Here is an 18,409-nt window from a genome sequence, read left to right on the forward strand (position 1 = left end):
GAAAAGTATCATATCAATGCTGTAGAAAAAGAATGAGAATTATAGGAAGTGAATATAAAAAGACATAAAGGCACATTAAGGTATAGCATCTGCTGCTGTGGAATGCCAGGAAGCAAAATTGTCATTCATTGCCTTTTAGGTTTTCACCCCAACTTGACTCCTTTTCCATATGGACGTGATTGAATCTGTTGTGACTGTGGACAGAGCCAAGTGTAGAGAACTACTTAGGGTAGTTTAAGAATCCATTAGAATCATTAGATCTCCTCTGAGCTAGCCACAATAATCAAATTTATGTCCAAGTGGAACTAGTTTAGCTGTCGGTCTTACTTTTCAAAAGAATTGAAAGGAAAATCTTATCCAAGATTCACTCACAAATGCTTTCTAATGGTTATTTAAAAACATTCTACTCCAGCAAAATGGTTTCATATTTATATTACTGAAGGTCATTTTTCAAAACGTATTGTGACTTCATGTTAATAGTCAGTGAACTCAGATTACCCATAGGATGGTTTGGAATTGAGCCGTCTGTGACTATAACATAAGTGATGTAAAAAAAAAAATTAAGCTGCATATTTATTTGATTGCTCATATTTCTCAGTACATTATCTGGATAGCCTGTCCATTTTTGTCTGGGTTAGTGTCAGAAATTTTCAATTGCAAGTCCCTCCTGGGCAGGACTGATGTCATTTCCATCACTTTGAGAGCCCCAAGCTCCCCATCCAATAAGTATTTCTTGAGTGCTCATTACAAGACAGGAATTCTTGACTGGAACACAGTGCTTATCCATCTAGAGATGGCAGTGAAGACAGTTTCTTTCCTGCATAAATAAACGTGTGGAGAATCAGGTCTGTCTCTCCCCCATACCCCGCACCTTCTGCAAGCTTCTCTTACCTCTCTCCTGATCCTGTAGGGGGAAGGAAGGGCAAAATTAGATGTGTAATTTTTTGAATCTTGAGTGTTCAGTTGAAAGCTCAGGCTGATGTAAATACAATTTGCTCAGTATTATGGTGATTGCTATTGTATGTAGATACCTGGCTGTGCTTGATCTTTCCTTCTCTCTCTCATTCTCTCTCTGTGTCTCTGTCTCTTTCTGCTTTTGCTGTTGTGTCAATTACCACACATCTTACAACCACTGCTGCCCTTTTATGCCTCAGGGCCTGCTACCAGTAGCTTGGAGACATTTTTGGTCATTGAATTGTCTTGAGCCTGTAAACCATATGATGTCTGCAGCTGATGTAGACTAGGAGCCCAAAGATAGCAGTCAATCTTTTTAGACGGATCTCAAATATCTATCATTCTTAGGATCCTCACATGTTCAAAACTCTGCCTTTGTGGAAGCATTTTTGGTATGGCTATATAGATATCTAGAGTATTTGCCTCTTGATAGAAATCATTTCTATTTGTAGAAACTATTGTATTTTTAGATCCTATAATCACCTGTTTTGAACAGTGTTGCCAAAGGTAGGGGGTGTCGTGTAAAGCCCAGGGGATGAAACCTATGATATCACTTTGAAACTTTCAGAGTAGAGCAAATTATTCTCTACAGGTCTCAGTATCTCTATCAGTAAAGTAGTAGCAATAACACCTTCCTGGGTTTACTTAATATAAGAAAATTTAAGTCTTTTAAAATTCCAAAGTGAGTGCTTGATAAGTATATGGTTGGAATGAAATATAAAATTATTCAACCTCTTCTCTATGTGACAAGTCATGCTAAGGTAGTAAGCCATGCTTGTTGTACATAAATAGAACAAGTGTTGTACATAAATACAACACTGCTTTGGCACAAGCACCAAAGCAGTGTTAGTTTCATAGCTAAACACTGGATTTTGGAGCCAGGCAAATATGGATTCAAATTCTAGCTTTGCCATTTTGTGACCTTGTCATTTACCCTCTCTATTTTCTCATCCATAAAATAAAGCTAATACTTTCTATTTTAAGGAGTTTTGGCAGAGATGAAGTGAGATACTGTATGACAAACTCTGTGGCACAGTATAAGTATGAAATGCATTTATTAGTTGGGAACTCATGTATTTTTCTACCTCAGATGGTAATTTGTATTTGCTTTTAGGTGAAATATGCCATCATTTAAGTTATTAACTCATAAGAGTTATATTTTTTATTTCATAAGCATGCTTGAATTTTACATGAGGGAAATCTAGTTTTCTCCTGTATTGACGTCTCCCATTGAGGAACTAACAAATTTGTGGCAAGATCATATTTTTTAGTGATTAATCACTGCACTATTCTGTTAATAGACTCATGATATATTAATAGACCATGAGTCTATTAACAGATCACAAGCTTCTGGCCAAAAAGGACCTATCATCATCTTGTTGCTGTCCTGCTCCTGCTGTGTCAGAAAGGGCTGAGTTCAAATCATGCTGGATCCTGGGGAATGTGCTTGTCAGGAAGGTGTTAAGGTTTAGCACATGGACTTTAGAGATAGGTCACCTAACTGTACTCTGCTGCTGCTGCTAAGTTGTTTAGTCGTGTCCGACTCTGTGCGGCTCCAGAGACTGCAGCCCACCAGGCTCCCCTTGCCGGGATTCTCCAGGCAAGAACACTGGAGTGGGTTGCCATTTCCTTCTCCAATGCATGAAAGTGAAAAGTGAAAGTGAAGTCGCTCAGTCGTGTCCGACTCTTTGCGACCCCATGGACTGCAGCCCACCAGGCTCCTCCGTCCATGAGATTTTTCAGGCAAGAGTACTGGAGTGGGGTGCCATTGCCTTCTCCAGAACTGTACCCTAGCTTTGTTCATTAATCAGTGTATGACTTTGAGAGAGTTACTTAACCTTTTAAACCTCCACTTTTTCATCTTTAGCGAGTGGATTATAGTAACAGACAAGAATTATTTAAACTCTTTCCATATGCCAGGTTTTATGCTCAGTGTTTCACATGTATTAACTCATTTAACCTTACTACAGCCTGTATATTGGGATTACTTCCAACACTCATTTTAAAAACAAACAAACAAACATAGAGAATGATATCCAGAAATATATTTTCTGGGGATATACAACTAGTAAATGTTCCAGCTGGGTTTCAGTGCTACCGACTAGCATGTGTTCCAGAAGTGATAACACTTCATAGTATAGTAAACTCTTTACAGTGTCTGGTACCTGTAAACATGGAAAAAAAAGTCGGTTAATTTTATTAGCAGGAAGGCTATTCCTCTGGTTTTAGTGCTTTGGCCACCTAGGTTCTCTTTTCCTTTTGAATTTCTGAAGAGGTAAAATTTTCAGTTACGAGACTATGCTCAAGCTCATTAAAGAGGTAAATTTGTATTAGTGTTAATACAGAAAACCAGTCTAATCTTAGACTTCTATAAACTCCACAAATTTTTACTAAGTTTTTACTTCTTTCCTTCTCCATGTTCCTGTCCTTATTTTATGAATACATTTTATAAAGATATTCATTGATCTCCCCAACTAAATACAAGTACTAAAAATAAAGTCTTACCCTCTTGCATGGATAATAAAACCAGAAACTGCCAATTTGCTCTCACAAATCAGGATTCTGATCCCCAGAGATAGTGTATCAGCTTGATCTGAGTATGAACAAAACTGCGTTGACACTCAATACTACCTCTGGAGAAGATCAGAATACAATTGTGGCCACAAGAATGGCCACTAAACCCGGATATAAATAGCAGTGAATTGGTCATGCTGACTGACAGCTTTTGTTGCCCCTAGGCTACAAGATATTTGGAGAAGGGCCAGTGAAAGCTAATTATAACTCGAGGGTCTTGTCTGTATAAGGCTAGGGGTTAGAAGCCTTTGAGAAGCTGAAGTTTGCTCTGCTGTGGGGAAATGATTTTTTCACAGATGGGTATGGAGCCCAGGAATAAGAGGGGGGATGCCAGAGGAAGCCTTATAATAGCTTACAGCTGTCCTTTAACCGGAAGTCAATCTGCCATTTTCCTCTTATCCTCTGATTCTTGGTTTGTAATTTTTTTCGCTGCAGCAAGTATTCTGCCTTCTTCCCTGTCACAGAAAATGTAGCTTTCCTTATCTGTAAGGTGTCTTAATTTAGTGGAAAATAGAATTGAGTCCACTGCCCACTCCCTGTTCCAGGAATGTTTTTCTCAAAATAGGAAATATATAATGTGTAGGCTGGGTGGCTAGAATTAGGTTGGATCAGTATGAAACAGGGAGATTTGTTTGCTTCAGAAAAAAAAAACTCCCACTGCCTTGGCTGCTGCAGAATCCAGGACAGATATCTGGACTCAGAAGTAGAGAAATCAACTATTCTGAATGGATTAGTATAATGATGACTCTCCCTATGGATTCCCACATGCCCTTTTAAGGAAGCCTTTTGTGGCCAGCTGGCATTTCTAGTTAAGATTTTGAAACCATTATTTTTAGTGCCATCTCATATTGATTAGGTCAAAAGGGAAAGAAATGGGGACTTTGCTATTCAGATAGGCAGATCTTTTCCTTCTTTCTTGGTTTTTCTAATGAACTCAAATATAAAGCTGGCTGGTTCTCTAGACATCCAGACAAAATCAATCACCTCACAATGGAGAGGAGGAAAGTTGCAAATGCACCATTTTATGTCTGAGTTGTTTGGTGGGTTCAAAATACCAATCTGAGTCAAGACTACCAATTTATCAGAAGCCTTTGGATTTTTATTTAGTACCTGTTGGATAATAAAGGCTTATATTTGTTTTGATTGTTTCTGTACATCATGGAGATGAAGATGTGAATCAGTCCATCTCCAGCACAAAGTCTTGGAGGAAAGATGGGGGACAGTGATTTACAGCATGTTTGGAATTTGTAGTGCCCATAACTGAGAGACAGGGAGGGTCACAAACCACAGCAGAAGTGTACGTTTCTTATTGAGTGAAGGATTTCCATGTAACATGACTCATGGAATGCAAATAAAACTTGTACCTTAGGAAAGGAAACTTCTTTCTACTGCCCCAGATCTCTCAGCAGAAAACCTCATTCCTCTATTAAAAAAGAAATGCGCTTTGTAATTTATAAAGTCTATTGCTTTTTCTTTAAGTTGAATGTTAACGTTCTGCCTTGTGCCCTTAACTTAATGGATATTCTCAAAATTGGCAGCTTCTCTTTCATACGGGAAGAAGGAATAATTCTGAATTAAGAGCACCAAAATAGGTTAAGGATACATTATGTCAGAGGCTGTAGATTGTTAACAAGCCAAGGAAGCACAAGTCATAGGGTATAATACAATTAAAGGCAACTGGGTAAGATTGCCAGCCATTCCATCTCAATGACTTCACCTGTTGATGTAAGAGGTGACCCTTTCCAGTCTGTCTAAAATTTGATGGAGTCCTAGGTGTTCTTTTCTAATTTCTGAGTGAATCACAAGTAGCATAGTAGCTACTGTGGGTGCCCTGCCTAAATCTCTTTCCATTTCTTCTTCAGCTGCTGTTGGTAGCTAAAGACCCACAGCTGCATGCCCCACCTCCCTCCTCTCTCTCTGTCCTCTTCCAGAGAATTGCTGATGGCAGCTGCATCTCGCAAGAGGTTATGCAGCTAGTGATTGATGGATATGGGGCTACAAATAGCTGGCCCTCTTGAATCAGAAGAGAGGGTCATAATTCTGGGGTGTGATCACATGGATCAAGTCAAGACTGGTCTGTATATGGGACCGCATCCTTTCTCAGCTCTTTCCTCTCTCTCCTGCTTGTTATTCCCTGCCCTGAAGAGCTTTTCCTGAAGAGCGCTCCTTCAATGAACTTCAGGTACCTACTGTCTCAGGCTTTGATTTTCCAGACATATGACAGGGAGTCTGCCCATATATTTTAACTTATTTTGTCCCGATGAATTAAACAATACAATGTTGCTTTCAACCAGAATTCTGGCAACAATAAACTATCCTCTCTGAATTGTTGAAGTCTATTCTATTGACCTTAATAAGCCTTTGTAACAGAAGAAGAAAAGTTCCTTCAGTTCGGTAGTGTTCTCTGTGCAGTCTGTATCCATCAGCATATAGAGAAGAAGCATGGTTGGCAAAGGACCAAAGCCGCAAAGGTTGGAAATTTGAACTCTGACTGATATCTGTTCCCTTCCTTCCAATTGTGGTAGTTTGTCTAATATTAACTCTATTTATAGCATTCTTTCTAAAAGCTTGGATTTCCAAGTTAGAATGATGTCCTGTCATAATAGGAACAGTTATTGTGGCCTTAGTATATGGTAGTCATCTGGATGATATGATAAAAGATTTTCACTTGGAATCAAACAGTCCATCCAAGCCTGAAGTGGTATGTATTTCTGGGGTCTTTTGTAATTAGAAATCTGATTGTGTAGATGTTGAAAATCTGTACCGGTTTTAAAGATAATGGCTTAGAGCCCATTCTAATTCAGCTAAAATTTGCAAAATTTGCAGATCTCCTTGTATTCCTACCAGCTAGTGGTACAAGGGTGGGCTGATTCAGCAAGTGGAAGAATGGTGATTCTAGCTGATAGGCACAGTCCTCAAGGAAATGTCAGGTTGACCCTGATGCTTAGAAAAACAGAGCATACATAGAGTTGTTAAAAAAAGGACACAGGGAACAGAAATATTTTAAAGGAAGCATTTCTGTTGCATTGGGCAAGGCTTCATGATTTCACAGTGAAAGTCTGAATCCTTCACAGACATAAAAACTGGGCTTTGAACCAAATATAATGTCCAAATATGCTAACTGATGCACTGAATTAAATATTACTGATTCTCAATACGATATTTTGGTCTAGAGAAATTATAAAATTCTTTGATTCCGCCATGCTAGGGCTTGTTTATAATCAATATCTTCTAATTAAATCTAAAATATTCTTTTTAGAGCAAGCAGGTGCTTGCTGTTTTCTATTTAGCCATGTGATGTTGATTTTGGTTGAATATTTTCATGCTTGCAAGTGATTTTTGCTGGATTTGGAGGATGAAAAGTTGTCAGCATTTAATTTTTGAGATTTATCCATATAAAGGTCAGTACTGAAAAGTCAGAGAATTGTTTTAAATATTATATAATTTATGATTTATTTGTGAAAATCACATAATTTCATGTTCTAAGATTTACCAGGGATTCTGTTTCAAAAGATAACTGCTTTTTGAAGAAATATAAACCCATTGTTTGTTGTTGTTGCATTTCCAAACAAAAAGGCTTGGAACTTACTCTTTATTACCAAGAAACTAGTAGTTGTTCAATCACTAAGTCATGTCTGACTCTTTGTAACCCCATGGACTGCAACACGCCAGGTTTCTCTGTTCTCCATGATCTCCTGGAGTTTGCTCAAACTCATGTCCATTGAGTTGGTGATGCCACCCAACCATCTCATTCTCTTTCACCCCTTTCTCCTTCTGCCCTCAATCTTTTCCAGTAGCAGGGTCTTTTCCAATGAGTCTGTTCTTCACATCAGGTGGCCAAAGTATTCAAACTTCAGCATTGATCCTTCCAATGAACATTCAGGGTTTATCCCTTTAGGATTGACTGGTTTGACTTCCTTGCTGTCCAAGGGACTCTCAGGAGTCTTCTCCAGCACCACAATTTGAAAGCATCAGTTCTTCAATGCTCAGCCTTGTTTATGGTTCAACTCTCACATCCATACATGACTACTGGAAAAACGATAGCTTTGACTAGATAGACCTTTGTCAGCAAAGTGATGTCCCTGCTTTTTAACACACTGTCTAGGTTGGTCATGGCGTTCCTTCCAAGGAGCAAATATTTTTTAATTTCATGGTTGTATTCATCGTCCACAGTGATTTTGGAGCCCAAGAAAGTAAAGTCTGCCAATGTTTCCATTGTTTCCCCATCTATTTGCCATGAAGTGATGGGACCAGATAATATGATCATAGTTTTTTGAATGTTGAGATTTAAGCCAGCGTTTTCACTCTCCTCTTTCACCTTCATCATGAGGCTCTTTAGTTCCTCTTTGCTTTCTGCCATTCATATCAGATCAGTAGCTCAGTCGTGTCTGACTCTTTGCGACCCCATGAATTGCAGCACGCCAGGCCTCCCTGTCCATCACCAACTCCTGGAGTTCACTCAGACTCATATCCATCGAATTAGTGATGCCACCCAGCCATCTCATCCTCTGTCGTCCCCTTCTCCTCCTGCCCCCAATCCCTCCCAGCATCAGGGTCTTTTCCAATGAATCAACTCTTCGCATGAGGTGGCCAAAGTACTGGAGTTTCAGCTTTAGCATCATTCCTTCCAAAGAAATCCCAGGGCTGATCTCCTTCACAATAGACTGGTTGGATCTCCTTGCATTCCAAGAGACTCTCAAGAGTCGTCTCCAACACCACAGTTCAAAAGCATCAATTCTCCGGCGCTCAGCCTTCTTCACAGTCCAACTCTCACATCCATACATGACCACAGGAAAAACTATAGCCTTGACTAGACGAACCTTTGTTGGCAAAGTAATGTCTCTGCTTTTGAATATGCTATCTAGGTTGGTCATAACTTTCCTTCCAAGGAGTAAGCGTCTTTTAATTTCATGGCTGCAGTCACCATCTGTAGTGATTTTGGAGCCCAGAAAAATGAAGTCTGACACTATTTCCACTGTTTCCCCATCTATTTCCCATGAAGTGGTGGGACCAGATGCCTTGATCTTCATTTTCTGAATGTTGAGCTTTAAGCCAACTTTTTCACTCTCCTCTTTCACTTTCATCAAGAGGCTTTTGAGTTCCTCTTCACTTTCTGCCATAAAGGTGGTGTCATCTGCACATCTGAGGTTATTGATATTTCTTCCGGCAATCTTGATTCCAGTTTGTGTTTCTTCCAGTCCAGTGTTTCTCATGATGTATTCTGCATATAAGTTAAATAAACAGGGTGACAATATACAGCCTCGACGAACTCCTTTTCCTATTTGGAACCAGTCTGTTATTCCATGTCCAGTTCTAACCGTTGCTTCCTGATCATCTGCATATCTGAGGTTATTGATATTTCTCACAGCTATCTTGATTCCAGCTTGTGATTCATCCAACCTGGAATTTCACATGATATACTCTGCATATAAGTTAATTAAGCAGGGTGACAATATACAGCCTTGATGTAGTCCTTTCTCAATTTTGAACCAGTCCATTGTTCCATGTTCGGTTCTAACTGTTGCTTCTTGATCTGCATACAGGTTTCTGAGGAGATAGGTAAGGTGGTCTGGTATTCCCATCTCTTTAAGAATTTTCCCGTTTGTTGTGATCCACACAGTCAGAGGCTTTAGCATAGTCAGTGAAGGGTTAGATAACATATAAAGTATCTCTGAAAGTTGGGTAATTCCTATCTTGTTTGACAGAAAGAAAACAAGATTGAGTGAGTCAAAAGAAAAAGAATTATTTCCAAAACTCTGAATTATTCCTTATACTTTCCCTGTGGCCTGCATGCATTTTATAACCATATCAATCAAAATAAAAAATCTGCTAAATTTTGAAAACAAGAATAGTGGTGCTGACAGAATGTTTGTGTTTAAATTTTTTCAGACAAAATTTGTAAATATAAAAGTGAACCTCAAATTTTACATTTTAATGTACTGTGTAATAAGAATGCTTTATTCTTTAACTTTTATATTTGTAAGATTTATTGAAAGGAAATTCAGTAGCATTTGAAATGTTAAAATCCCATGAGAGTGAAATGTTGACAGGCCAAGCATCTCTAGTAGCATTTTTCTGAGTTCCTTTTTAGGGTAAAATAGTAGGTAAGATTCTTCCCTGGTAGCTTAGAGGGTAAGAGTCTGCTTGCAGTGTGGAAGACCCAGGTTTGGTCCCTGGGTCAGGAAGATCTCCTGGAGAAGGAAATGGCAACCCACTCAGTATCCTTGCCTGGAAAAGTCCATGGATGGAGGAGCCTGGCAGGCTACAGTCCATGGGGTTGCAAAGAGTTGGATACGACTGAGTGACTTCACTTGATCCAGTGGGTAAGAGGAAGGAGACATGTTATAGTAATTATATCTTCTCTGAGTTGGTTTAAAATATTGGTTTAATATTTAATTAAAAACTTTCCTTTTCATAATTATTTCTTGCCTGTTTTTGGAAATAAACTATGATTTCTTAAACTGGAACTAGAACTCCACTATTAACCTCTCTTAGAGGTTTGGTCAAGTAATTGTTTGACCAGACTAATGGTTTTTAAGTCATAAATGCAGGTTAATCATCTATGAATAATTCTTTTTGTAGATACAAATATGGTAGTGCAGATCATTGATATGATGGAAGTTTTAAAATAGTTAAAACTGAAGTATATATGTTCATTAAAAAGTCAACAATAATCCAAGAGATAAATACTTCTTCAGAAATCACCTGTTTACATTTATTTGACTGGTAGAGCAGATTTTCTTCTATAATTAAAGTGTTTAACATCAAAATTAATTTTCATTCTTTGAGTTTCTACCAACAAATGACATAGTGTGGTCATCTATACTTGGTGTTGAAGGTCAGACACTCTAGAAATAAAATGTTTATTTTATGCAGTTAACTTACTATGTGAGTAAGCTACATTCTGGATAACTGAGAACTATCTTCAAGTGGGAAAAAACATAAAAGCAAGATAGCTTTATGCACAAAAATGCAAAAGTCTCCAAGCTTTTGCAACACATTATGGTTATTATTTCACTGTGTGTATAAAATATTTTCTAAATTAAGTCATGCAGATTCTCAAACCATATAATAAAATCTAGTGTAGCTGTACTGAGACAGGATGAAATTGTATGTTTACAGGTTACCTGCTCCCCTTCCTTAGGGCCATCCCTAGGATGTAGAGGGCCTTGGGAAAAAATTTTTTTTGTAGAATTTATTTCTATTAAAATTTCTTGATTCAAAACAGTGTTCATGGACCTATATAAGGTATGGTAATTTCAATCAGCTGTCACAATAATGGATAAAGTAGAACTATTTACATATTTGTTTATTGTCCAGTCATTGCATATAAAATATTTTCACAGTGGCTAGTACCTAGGTGCTGTTTCTTCTTGTTTTTTATTGTCAAATGCATGGTTCCTGGTTAATTTCATGTCTCCCACTATGTGAGGAGAAAGGTAGTAATACAGTTATTGTTCACAATGTCATGGCTCTCCAGATTCAGTTTTAATGGAAACAATATAGATCTTCTTGCCTCTGTGTTTTCTAATGTCATTTATTTAAGGCTGGTTACATTATTACTCATGAGTCTGCATCATCCATCATGCCATGATCACTGGTTTCTTAGGACTGCTCAAAGGTTGTTGCTGTGCTTTGCTTATGATGATCACTAATGTGAGTCTTATCCAGTACATGCAGGAAAGATGAATGATAAGTTGTTTTCTGGTCATGTTAAATTTAGTGTTCAGGTTTTTATAGTGTAAACATAGAATGATGCATCCTTCAATTATGCCTTCTCTTGAACTCTTAGGTGGTGACCATGGCATTCTTAGATTATGTTCTCTTTCAATGTTGGGTATTCCTCTGCCTTTTACCACTTCTACCCGTGGGGAAGATAGGAACAAGAAAAGTGGTCCCATTTGTAAAAGAAATGTCCATCCATTGTCCAGCATGGCTTAAGACCAGCTTAGCGGGGAACAATATCAACACATGATGTAGGGGAAAAGAAGACATGGATTGGAAGAATCTCTGGTTATAGGGGAACAAAAGGCTGGAAAACTCTTTGAGGAGTTTGTTGATGGTGAGGCAACCCTGGGGAAATAGCCTGACACATGATGTCAAACTCAAGGAGGAAGTGGAGTGACAGCCCTGGATGAAGGACACCTGCTGTCACCTTGCCCCCTTGGTGCTGTAGACCACAGGTGGCACCTCATTCTAAAAATTTTTGATCCAGCCCACATGCCTGACTCAAACCCAGGGCTGGCAGTATACCACAGTATCCCAGAGCCCTAGATTTGTGCTGTGTTTCTCAGAAATGTGGGTTCCCCTAAATTGTCATGTCAGCACTACTCCAGAGGTCCAGTCTCATTCAGACTCTCATAGCTTCATAAGAGAAATACTTTGTTGGCTAGGAGGGTTTTCCTCCTGAAGGCTCTTTAGGCTGTCTGGTTTACCCCTTGTACAGGATAGAGGCTTAGATAGCACCTGAAGGGCAGAAACAGAAAAGGGCCCACATGTGGCCTTATCGAACTGAGTCTTCCTGTCTGATGACACTGCCTAATGGTCCCAGGCACCAGAGGGGAACTTAGAATATTTTTTAAAATGTTCCTTAAGGTGTAGGACTCCCCGAGGAGCAGGCACAGGACAGAGTCTCTGCTTGTCTCCATCTGTATGGGATTTCCTCATAGGCTCTTGGTTGCAGTTCTCTCCCTGGCAGTTGCCTCATACAACCTTGGGGTTTATCTTAAATTGCTGCTAGGTTTTCATGTCCCACTAGTTAACCTGTAGAGATGTGTGTTTTTAGGACACCTCTTTGCAGTAAAGATGAGAAATTCTAAGCTTTTAAGAGCAAATCACACATTATTCAAAATTAACATGAGTTCTTAGGCATTCACATTAGGTTTAATGGTCCATCTCTACTTTCGAGCAGTGGACCAAGCTCTGAAGAGGAACTTTCGACTCATGGATGCCTCACTCAGAGAAAACACTGATGGAAGTTAAGGCCATTATTATCGCTTACTGTGTTTTCGTTTAAATTGATGAAAGCAGAACAACTTGTCACTTCAGTGTAAAAAAAATTGAATGTATGAGTTTTGTGGAAGCTTTAAGACTTGCAAGTTATGACCAGTAATGCAAATCTATTTTTTAATGTCTAGTCCCCATTTAAAGAACAGTGAAGGATAGTGGAAGTCTCTTTGTCTTTTAGTACTTAGGAGAAACAGATATGAAAAATTGGTATTCTGAAGCCATAGATCAAACATTGTAGTTTAAGAACTTTAGAATGACAGTAATTAGAAAGAAATGCATGGTTTTTTTTTGGAAAAAAGAAATAAAGTGCTTTTTATTTTTTTGGTGTTGCTATGGAGAAAGGATGTGGCAGTGGTCAGAAGGTGGAACTTTATTCTAGTTATAAAGCATAGAAAAATCCTGACTTTAATTTTAACTGATTTATTCCGCTTTTCTATTTTCTTCCTTTTCTTCCCCTCATCCCCCCTTCCTCTATTCCTTCTTCCTCCTTCTTACATTTCTTCCTCTTTTTTGGTATTCTTCCTTCACATATGAGGACATTCCATCAGGACCCTTTTGTATCCAAACAGATCACTTCCTCCAGAAGTTATTTTTTAAATTTACCTTGGAGAAAATTACTTCTCTTCCAAAATAGGGATACCTGGGGAGCCCATCTGCTCTATGAGAAGTAGGTGTTTCAGGAGAACAATGGGTCTGATCCAGACTCTGCACACAGTTTAAAAATCCTTGAGATAATAAATAATCTGTTTTGGTTTTAAGGATGATTCATTCTTGATCAATTTATTTATTCTTATGTAACTATTAAAGAAATGAAACGCTACTCCTGTGTAGCTTTGAGAAAGACTAATGTAGTTCCATATTTGCAACTAAGGAAAGTGTGCCCAGAAAGATTAAATGAGAAAAATGAGGTGCCATCAGATCCTAGTTATTTAAATATAAAGAGAAAATATACAGGTGCATATATATCTTCTATATTTTTTCTGGAAGAATATATAAGAAAGTTTTGACTATGGTTATCACCACAGTATAGTGTTGGGGAGGTAGAGAAAGGCTAACTTCTTTAATTTCCATTCAGAACATTTTTGCATCATTTGAATTCCATCACTATGCTCTATTTATATAATAGGTAAAATTCTAAGACAGACCCAAGATTTATTACCTCCCTGGAGGACACACCCTGAATAATTCCCAGATCTGTGAATATGATAGATTTTACTCTTGTGATTTTATTATGTTACATGGTGTAATCTACTTTAAGAGAGATTATCTTAGTGGTCCTGATCTAATTACAGGAGGACCTTTAAAGTCTGAGAGTTTTCTTTTGCTGCTTGAAGAAGAGGCAGTCAGAGATTCAAAGCACAAGAAAGATTGTGCCATTGCTGGATTAACGATGGAAGGGACTACCTGGTAAGGAATGTGAGCCGCTACTAAAAGCTGAGAGCAGTGCAAGGATGATAGCAAGGAAGTGGGGACTCCATGCTACAGCTGAATGCAGGGAACCGAACTCACCTAACAAGAATGAGCTTGGAAGCAGATTTTCGTCAGAGCCTCCAGATGAGACACTATGATTTTAGTCTTGTGATCCATGAACAGAGAACCCACCATGTACAGCAGGGATTATCTGGGCATTAGGATTACGGACCACTTCCCCGTACTTAGTAATTCATTAAGTAAAGTTTAATTAAATCAAGTATCTTAGGAAGTGCTATTTTAAAAGTCCACCTCTATTGTAAAGAGAATATATACTCTTTCAAAGTGGGATGTAAAGTTACTTTACCTAAAGTAAGTCAGATTTTCTCATTGATTTCTATTGTATATTTTTCTTTATTCATTCCTGTCTCATCGTAGCAAAGCTATTATATAACATAAATGAGCAATGTGTTTCCATGAGAGAAAAATTCCCTAAAATTCAACAAGCAAAACAAAGCTCCCAAATAAAACCAATTTGATAACTTTTGGCAAAAGAGTGATTAAAAAGTAGTTTATTCCAGGGCATATTGGGATTGTAGGAGGGAAGGGTATGTCTTCTGGTTTGCAGTGAACCAGTGAACCCAGCACCTCCACAAGTCTTGGTATGTGGTATGTGCTCCAAGCTTACTTGTGAATCATTAATAAAATGAATGTGCTTGCTGTCATTGTTCAGTTTCAAACACTATAGGTTTTCTTCCATTCAAAGTCTCCCTCCTACCATTTTGTTTCATACTTCAGAGCAGAGAAATCTCTACTCTTGTGTGCTCAGTCGCTTACCTGTACTTTCCACTGTTTAGATTCCTTTCACCTTCATTCTGGAAATTCCAGCCGACCTACAGGATCTCCATTAACTATCTCAAGTTCCATTAACTATCTCAAGTGAGTGTTTCTCAAATAACAATTTCCTTAAGGCTGAAGATTTATTATTCTTGCATATTATTTGTTCCCTCTTGCTTTGCTTCTGTAAATTCTTTGTGTAGGGGGCTCCCAGTGCTTCCCCTTACTCAGAAGATAGAAAGTTCCTAGATGGTAAAGACTCTTCTCTTATCAGTCTTATCCTCAGAGCCAGCACATACCGATGCCCAATAAATGTTAATAAAATGGATACTTTCATTGGGAAAATGTTCTTGCGGATAAAAACTCCCTGTGGTTATTGGATAATTCAGGCCCAACTGCTTTTATTTAATATCTGAGAAGTCTAGCTTATAAGGTAGTTGGAAAAGATTTTTCAATCTCTGACAATTAAAAAGAGTGATACTAGAAAGAAAAAAAAAGAGAACTAAAGAGACAATGGAATTACATCTAATTTCTCTGGTTAATTTTGGGGGCAATCTCATAAAGCTAAGCGTAAAAATGAAAATGAAGTCGCTCAGTTGTTTCCGACTCTTTGCGACCCCATGGACTGTAGCCTACTAGGCTCTTCCATCTGTGGGATTCTCCAGGCAAGAATGCTGTAGTGGGTTGCCATTTATACTGCTTTTCTTCATTCATTCTGAGAAGGAAGTGGCCGGGGGACTTCCTTTTATTATGAAAGAATTTAAAATTTTTGATGTAAAGTCAAAAATTTGATTTTTGACTAGGAAATTTGATTTTTCAAATAAGGGCACATTCCCCAGAATAAACTGCCTTTCTCTGCATGTTCTTGGGGTTCTGGATCTGGTTAACCCTCACTGGACTTTAGAGAACACAGATAATCCATGTGCATCCATAGAGCTTCAGGTGGTTGCAAGCATAAAGTTTCTCCTTAACAAAGGATGTCTTGCCCCTTGTGCTAAATGGGTTATCAGTCCCCCTCCCCCTCCCGCACCGCCCCACCCCCCCTCCGGCCCCTGCTCAACTCTGAGCTCTGAAGTTTCAATTTAGCATGCAGAAAACTGAGCTGTGTTGTTTTCCTTTAGTACCTCATTACTAACAATAAAGAATTGAAGAACTGGCATATTGGCTGGCCATTTGGCTATGATGTCTGGCAGAACAGAGTGCAGACTTGCTTTTTGTCATCTGTAGGACTTCCAGGTTATTGATAGGAGGAGGCATTTTTCTACTGGAACATAAAAATGGGATAGTCACAGTATATGCTCAGTTTACCCCAATTACCTATCCTTTTGATACCCAGGGGCTCTGCAGGTAACCCACAAGTAGGTAGTGATGCTAATAACAGGAAGTGGTGCTTTCCCATAAGAGAACATAAGCACCTTTCATTGTGACTGGTGACTGTCTCCTCAGGGCATTGATTATACAGCATTAACAGCAGTCTTTTCACAGATGCAGTTAGTGGCAAGAGAAATTTTCTTACAAGTTCTGGCAAGGGTATTTTTGCATTTTCTATTTCTCTAAGAAAAATTTTGTGTTTTTTCTCAAGGCAAATCCAGTCCTGTCAGTAGCTCTCTATTCCCGTGTATGTGCCTCAGGGAGAGGAAGAAGAACCCAAGAGTTCTCACTTATAGATCCAGAGTCAGAAACTGGTGGTCTTGCCAAGGCTACATGCAGACAGCAGACAGAGTTCCAATCGGCTCAAACAGTGTTTAAGATGATTCGAACTAGTTGCCAGAAATTAAAAAAAGCCAGGAGGTTTTCACGTAAAAAAGAAATCTGAATTTTGGCTCTTCTTAAAAGAAGTGAAAGCTTTGGCAGTACTGGGCCTGACTTCCCACATGGCAAATGGAGTTGGGTGGTGGATGCCAGTTTACCACAAATCCAGGGTGGTTCTTGATCTATCACTTTCTGAGAATTAGCAAATACTCTGCCTCCAGGCAGATGAATGATGAGGCTGTCCATAAGAGAGGTCAGAGCCCGCTTATAACTGCTTTGACACCCCCTCAAACCATGTTACTCCTGTGTGAGCCCTTCAGGCATCTAAGTCTGTGACCATTGGCCAAAGCCCTGGGAAGACGCCACTGCCTGCAGCATATATATGAAGAATGAGGGCTGGCCTGGAGAGTTTTCTTTGACTGCTTGCCCACAGAAGTAGAGGGACCAGCATCTGCTTGACGTAGCTCCCATTTTCCCTGAGAAGACAGCTGGACGATTTTGTAGGAATCATCTTTGGAGGCTTGGTCTCTGTATCATCAGGGTTCATCCTATTCCCAAACCTCCACACTCGCCCCCACTCCATGCTGATTTGCCATTTGCCCATAATTTCAGCCTAGGAGAGGATGTGTCCAGGCAGGATAAAGTGTGATTTCCCTTTCATGACACGGGAATATGACTCCTTTAACTTGAAGAGTTTAAGGCAGACGTCTTGTCCCATCTTTGAATTAGCCAGTTCCAGTATCTATCTCTGTTGACAGCTTGCACTTGTTAAACTGTGCCCCACAGTGAACCCTGCAGCCACTGACAACGGACAATGCCAAGGAGCTTAGGAGCCCCTCTGTGGCCTCAGAATATCTGAATAATAGTCTCTGTGTGGCTCTCTGAGAATCATGAGCAGCTTTTTCTTACTATTAGTATGACAATTAAAATCATTTACGAAGTGCAGCTGTATGTGATGCTGTATAAGGGGTGATAAAATGAAGTTAATACCATACCATCAGAGAGCTTATAAAATGATTCATAATTAAGCACAGTTGGGTAAGTGATATAATTAGGAGTCTTGGGGTTGAGCACAGACTATCACACCCAATGGTTACATGAACTTGGATAAGTCTTTGAACTCTGTGACCTTCAAAAGGAAAAACAGTTAAATTATAATATGATGAATGAGAACTTCCAGTAGTTAAGAACGCTGGAATTCCCTCACTCCCCCCACTAGTTTGAGTAGTAGATTAAAAGTCTCAGTGTAAAAACAATACCTTTTTAATAGGATTCATTTAGTTAAATGAGACAGTGCTTGTGTCTAGCATGTGGTAGGTACTCAGTACACTTGACCATTGGCTAACCCAGCCTGGTGTAAACTAAGCTGTCAGAAATGTTGTTCCCTCTCTCCTATGCTTGTGTCTTCATGCTTTGGGCACTGTGAATTTTACCAAGTAGGAAAAACAAATGGCTATATTGCTCAATAAATATTGAATTGATTTTACAGTGGAAAGTCTTTAAGCATTATGAATATCAAGCTGTTTTGCTAAAGGTATAGCCTCTTAATTGGGGTAGTTTGTGTGCAGAGTTAAAGGTAACGTTAGAGTTTCAAATACTATAGGATAAGGCAATGGTTAAAACAAAAATAAGAAGAATGTATCGCTAATAATAGGACTTATTGCCTGTTCCCTTTAGAAATGAGGTCCCCACTGAAGAAGTCTCTATCTCGATACCCAGATCAAGCAGTATACAAAGGTCCAATGCCAATTTCATCTAAAACTTGTTTTGCAGTGTCAGAGTCTTGGTTTTTAGGAAAAGACTTGTGGTTGCTATGGAACTGTTAATAATGATTGCTCCCTGTACCTCAATTCCTCATACTCCCAATCTCCAA

At 38.9% G+C, this 18,409-nt stretch overlaps 1 long non-coding RNA gene across 1 annotated transcript; it reads left to right on the forward strand.

Moving 5' to 3' along the window:
* The first annotated feature begins 4,142 nt into the window (after positions 1–4,142).
* LOC129646578 (uncharacterized) lies at positions 4,143–16,485 on the forward strand. The gene is made up of 4 exons (XR_008712047.1): positions 4,143–5,710; positions 13,830–13,944; positions 14,805–14,886; positions 16,367–16,485. It is a non-coding gene; the product is annotated as an uncharacterized LOC129646578 (long non-coding RNA).
* Positions 16,486–18,409: the final 1,924 nt, after the last annotated feature.

This window comes from Bubalus kerabau, chromosome 3, assembly GCF_029407905.1.
Source record: "Bubalus kerabau isolate K-KA32 ecotype Philippines breed swamp buffalo chromosome 3, PCC_UOA_SB_1v2, whole genome shotgun sequence".
NCBI classification, from domain to species: Eukaryota; Metazoa; Chordata; class Mammalia; order Artiodactyla; family Bovidae; genus Bubalus; species Bubalus kerabau.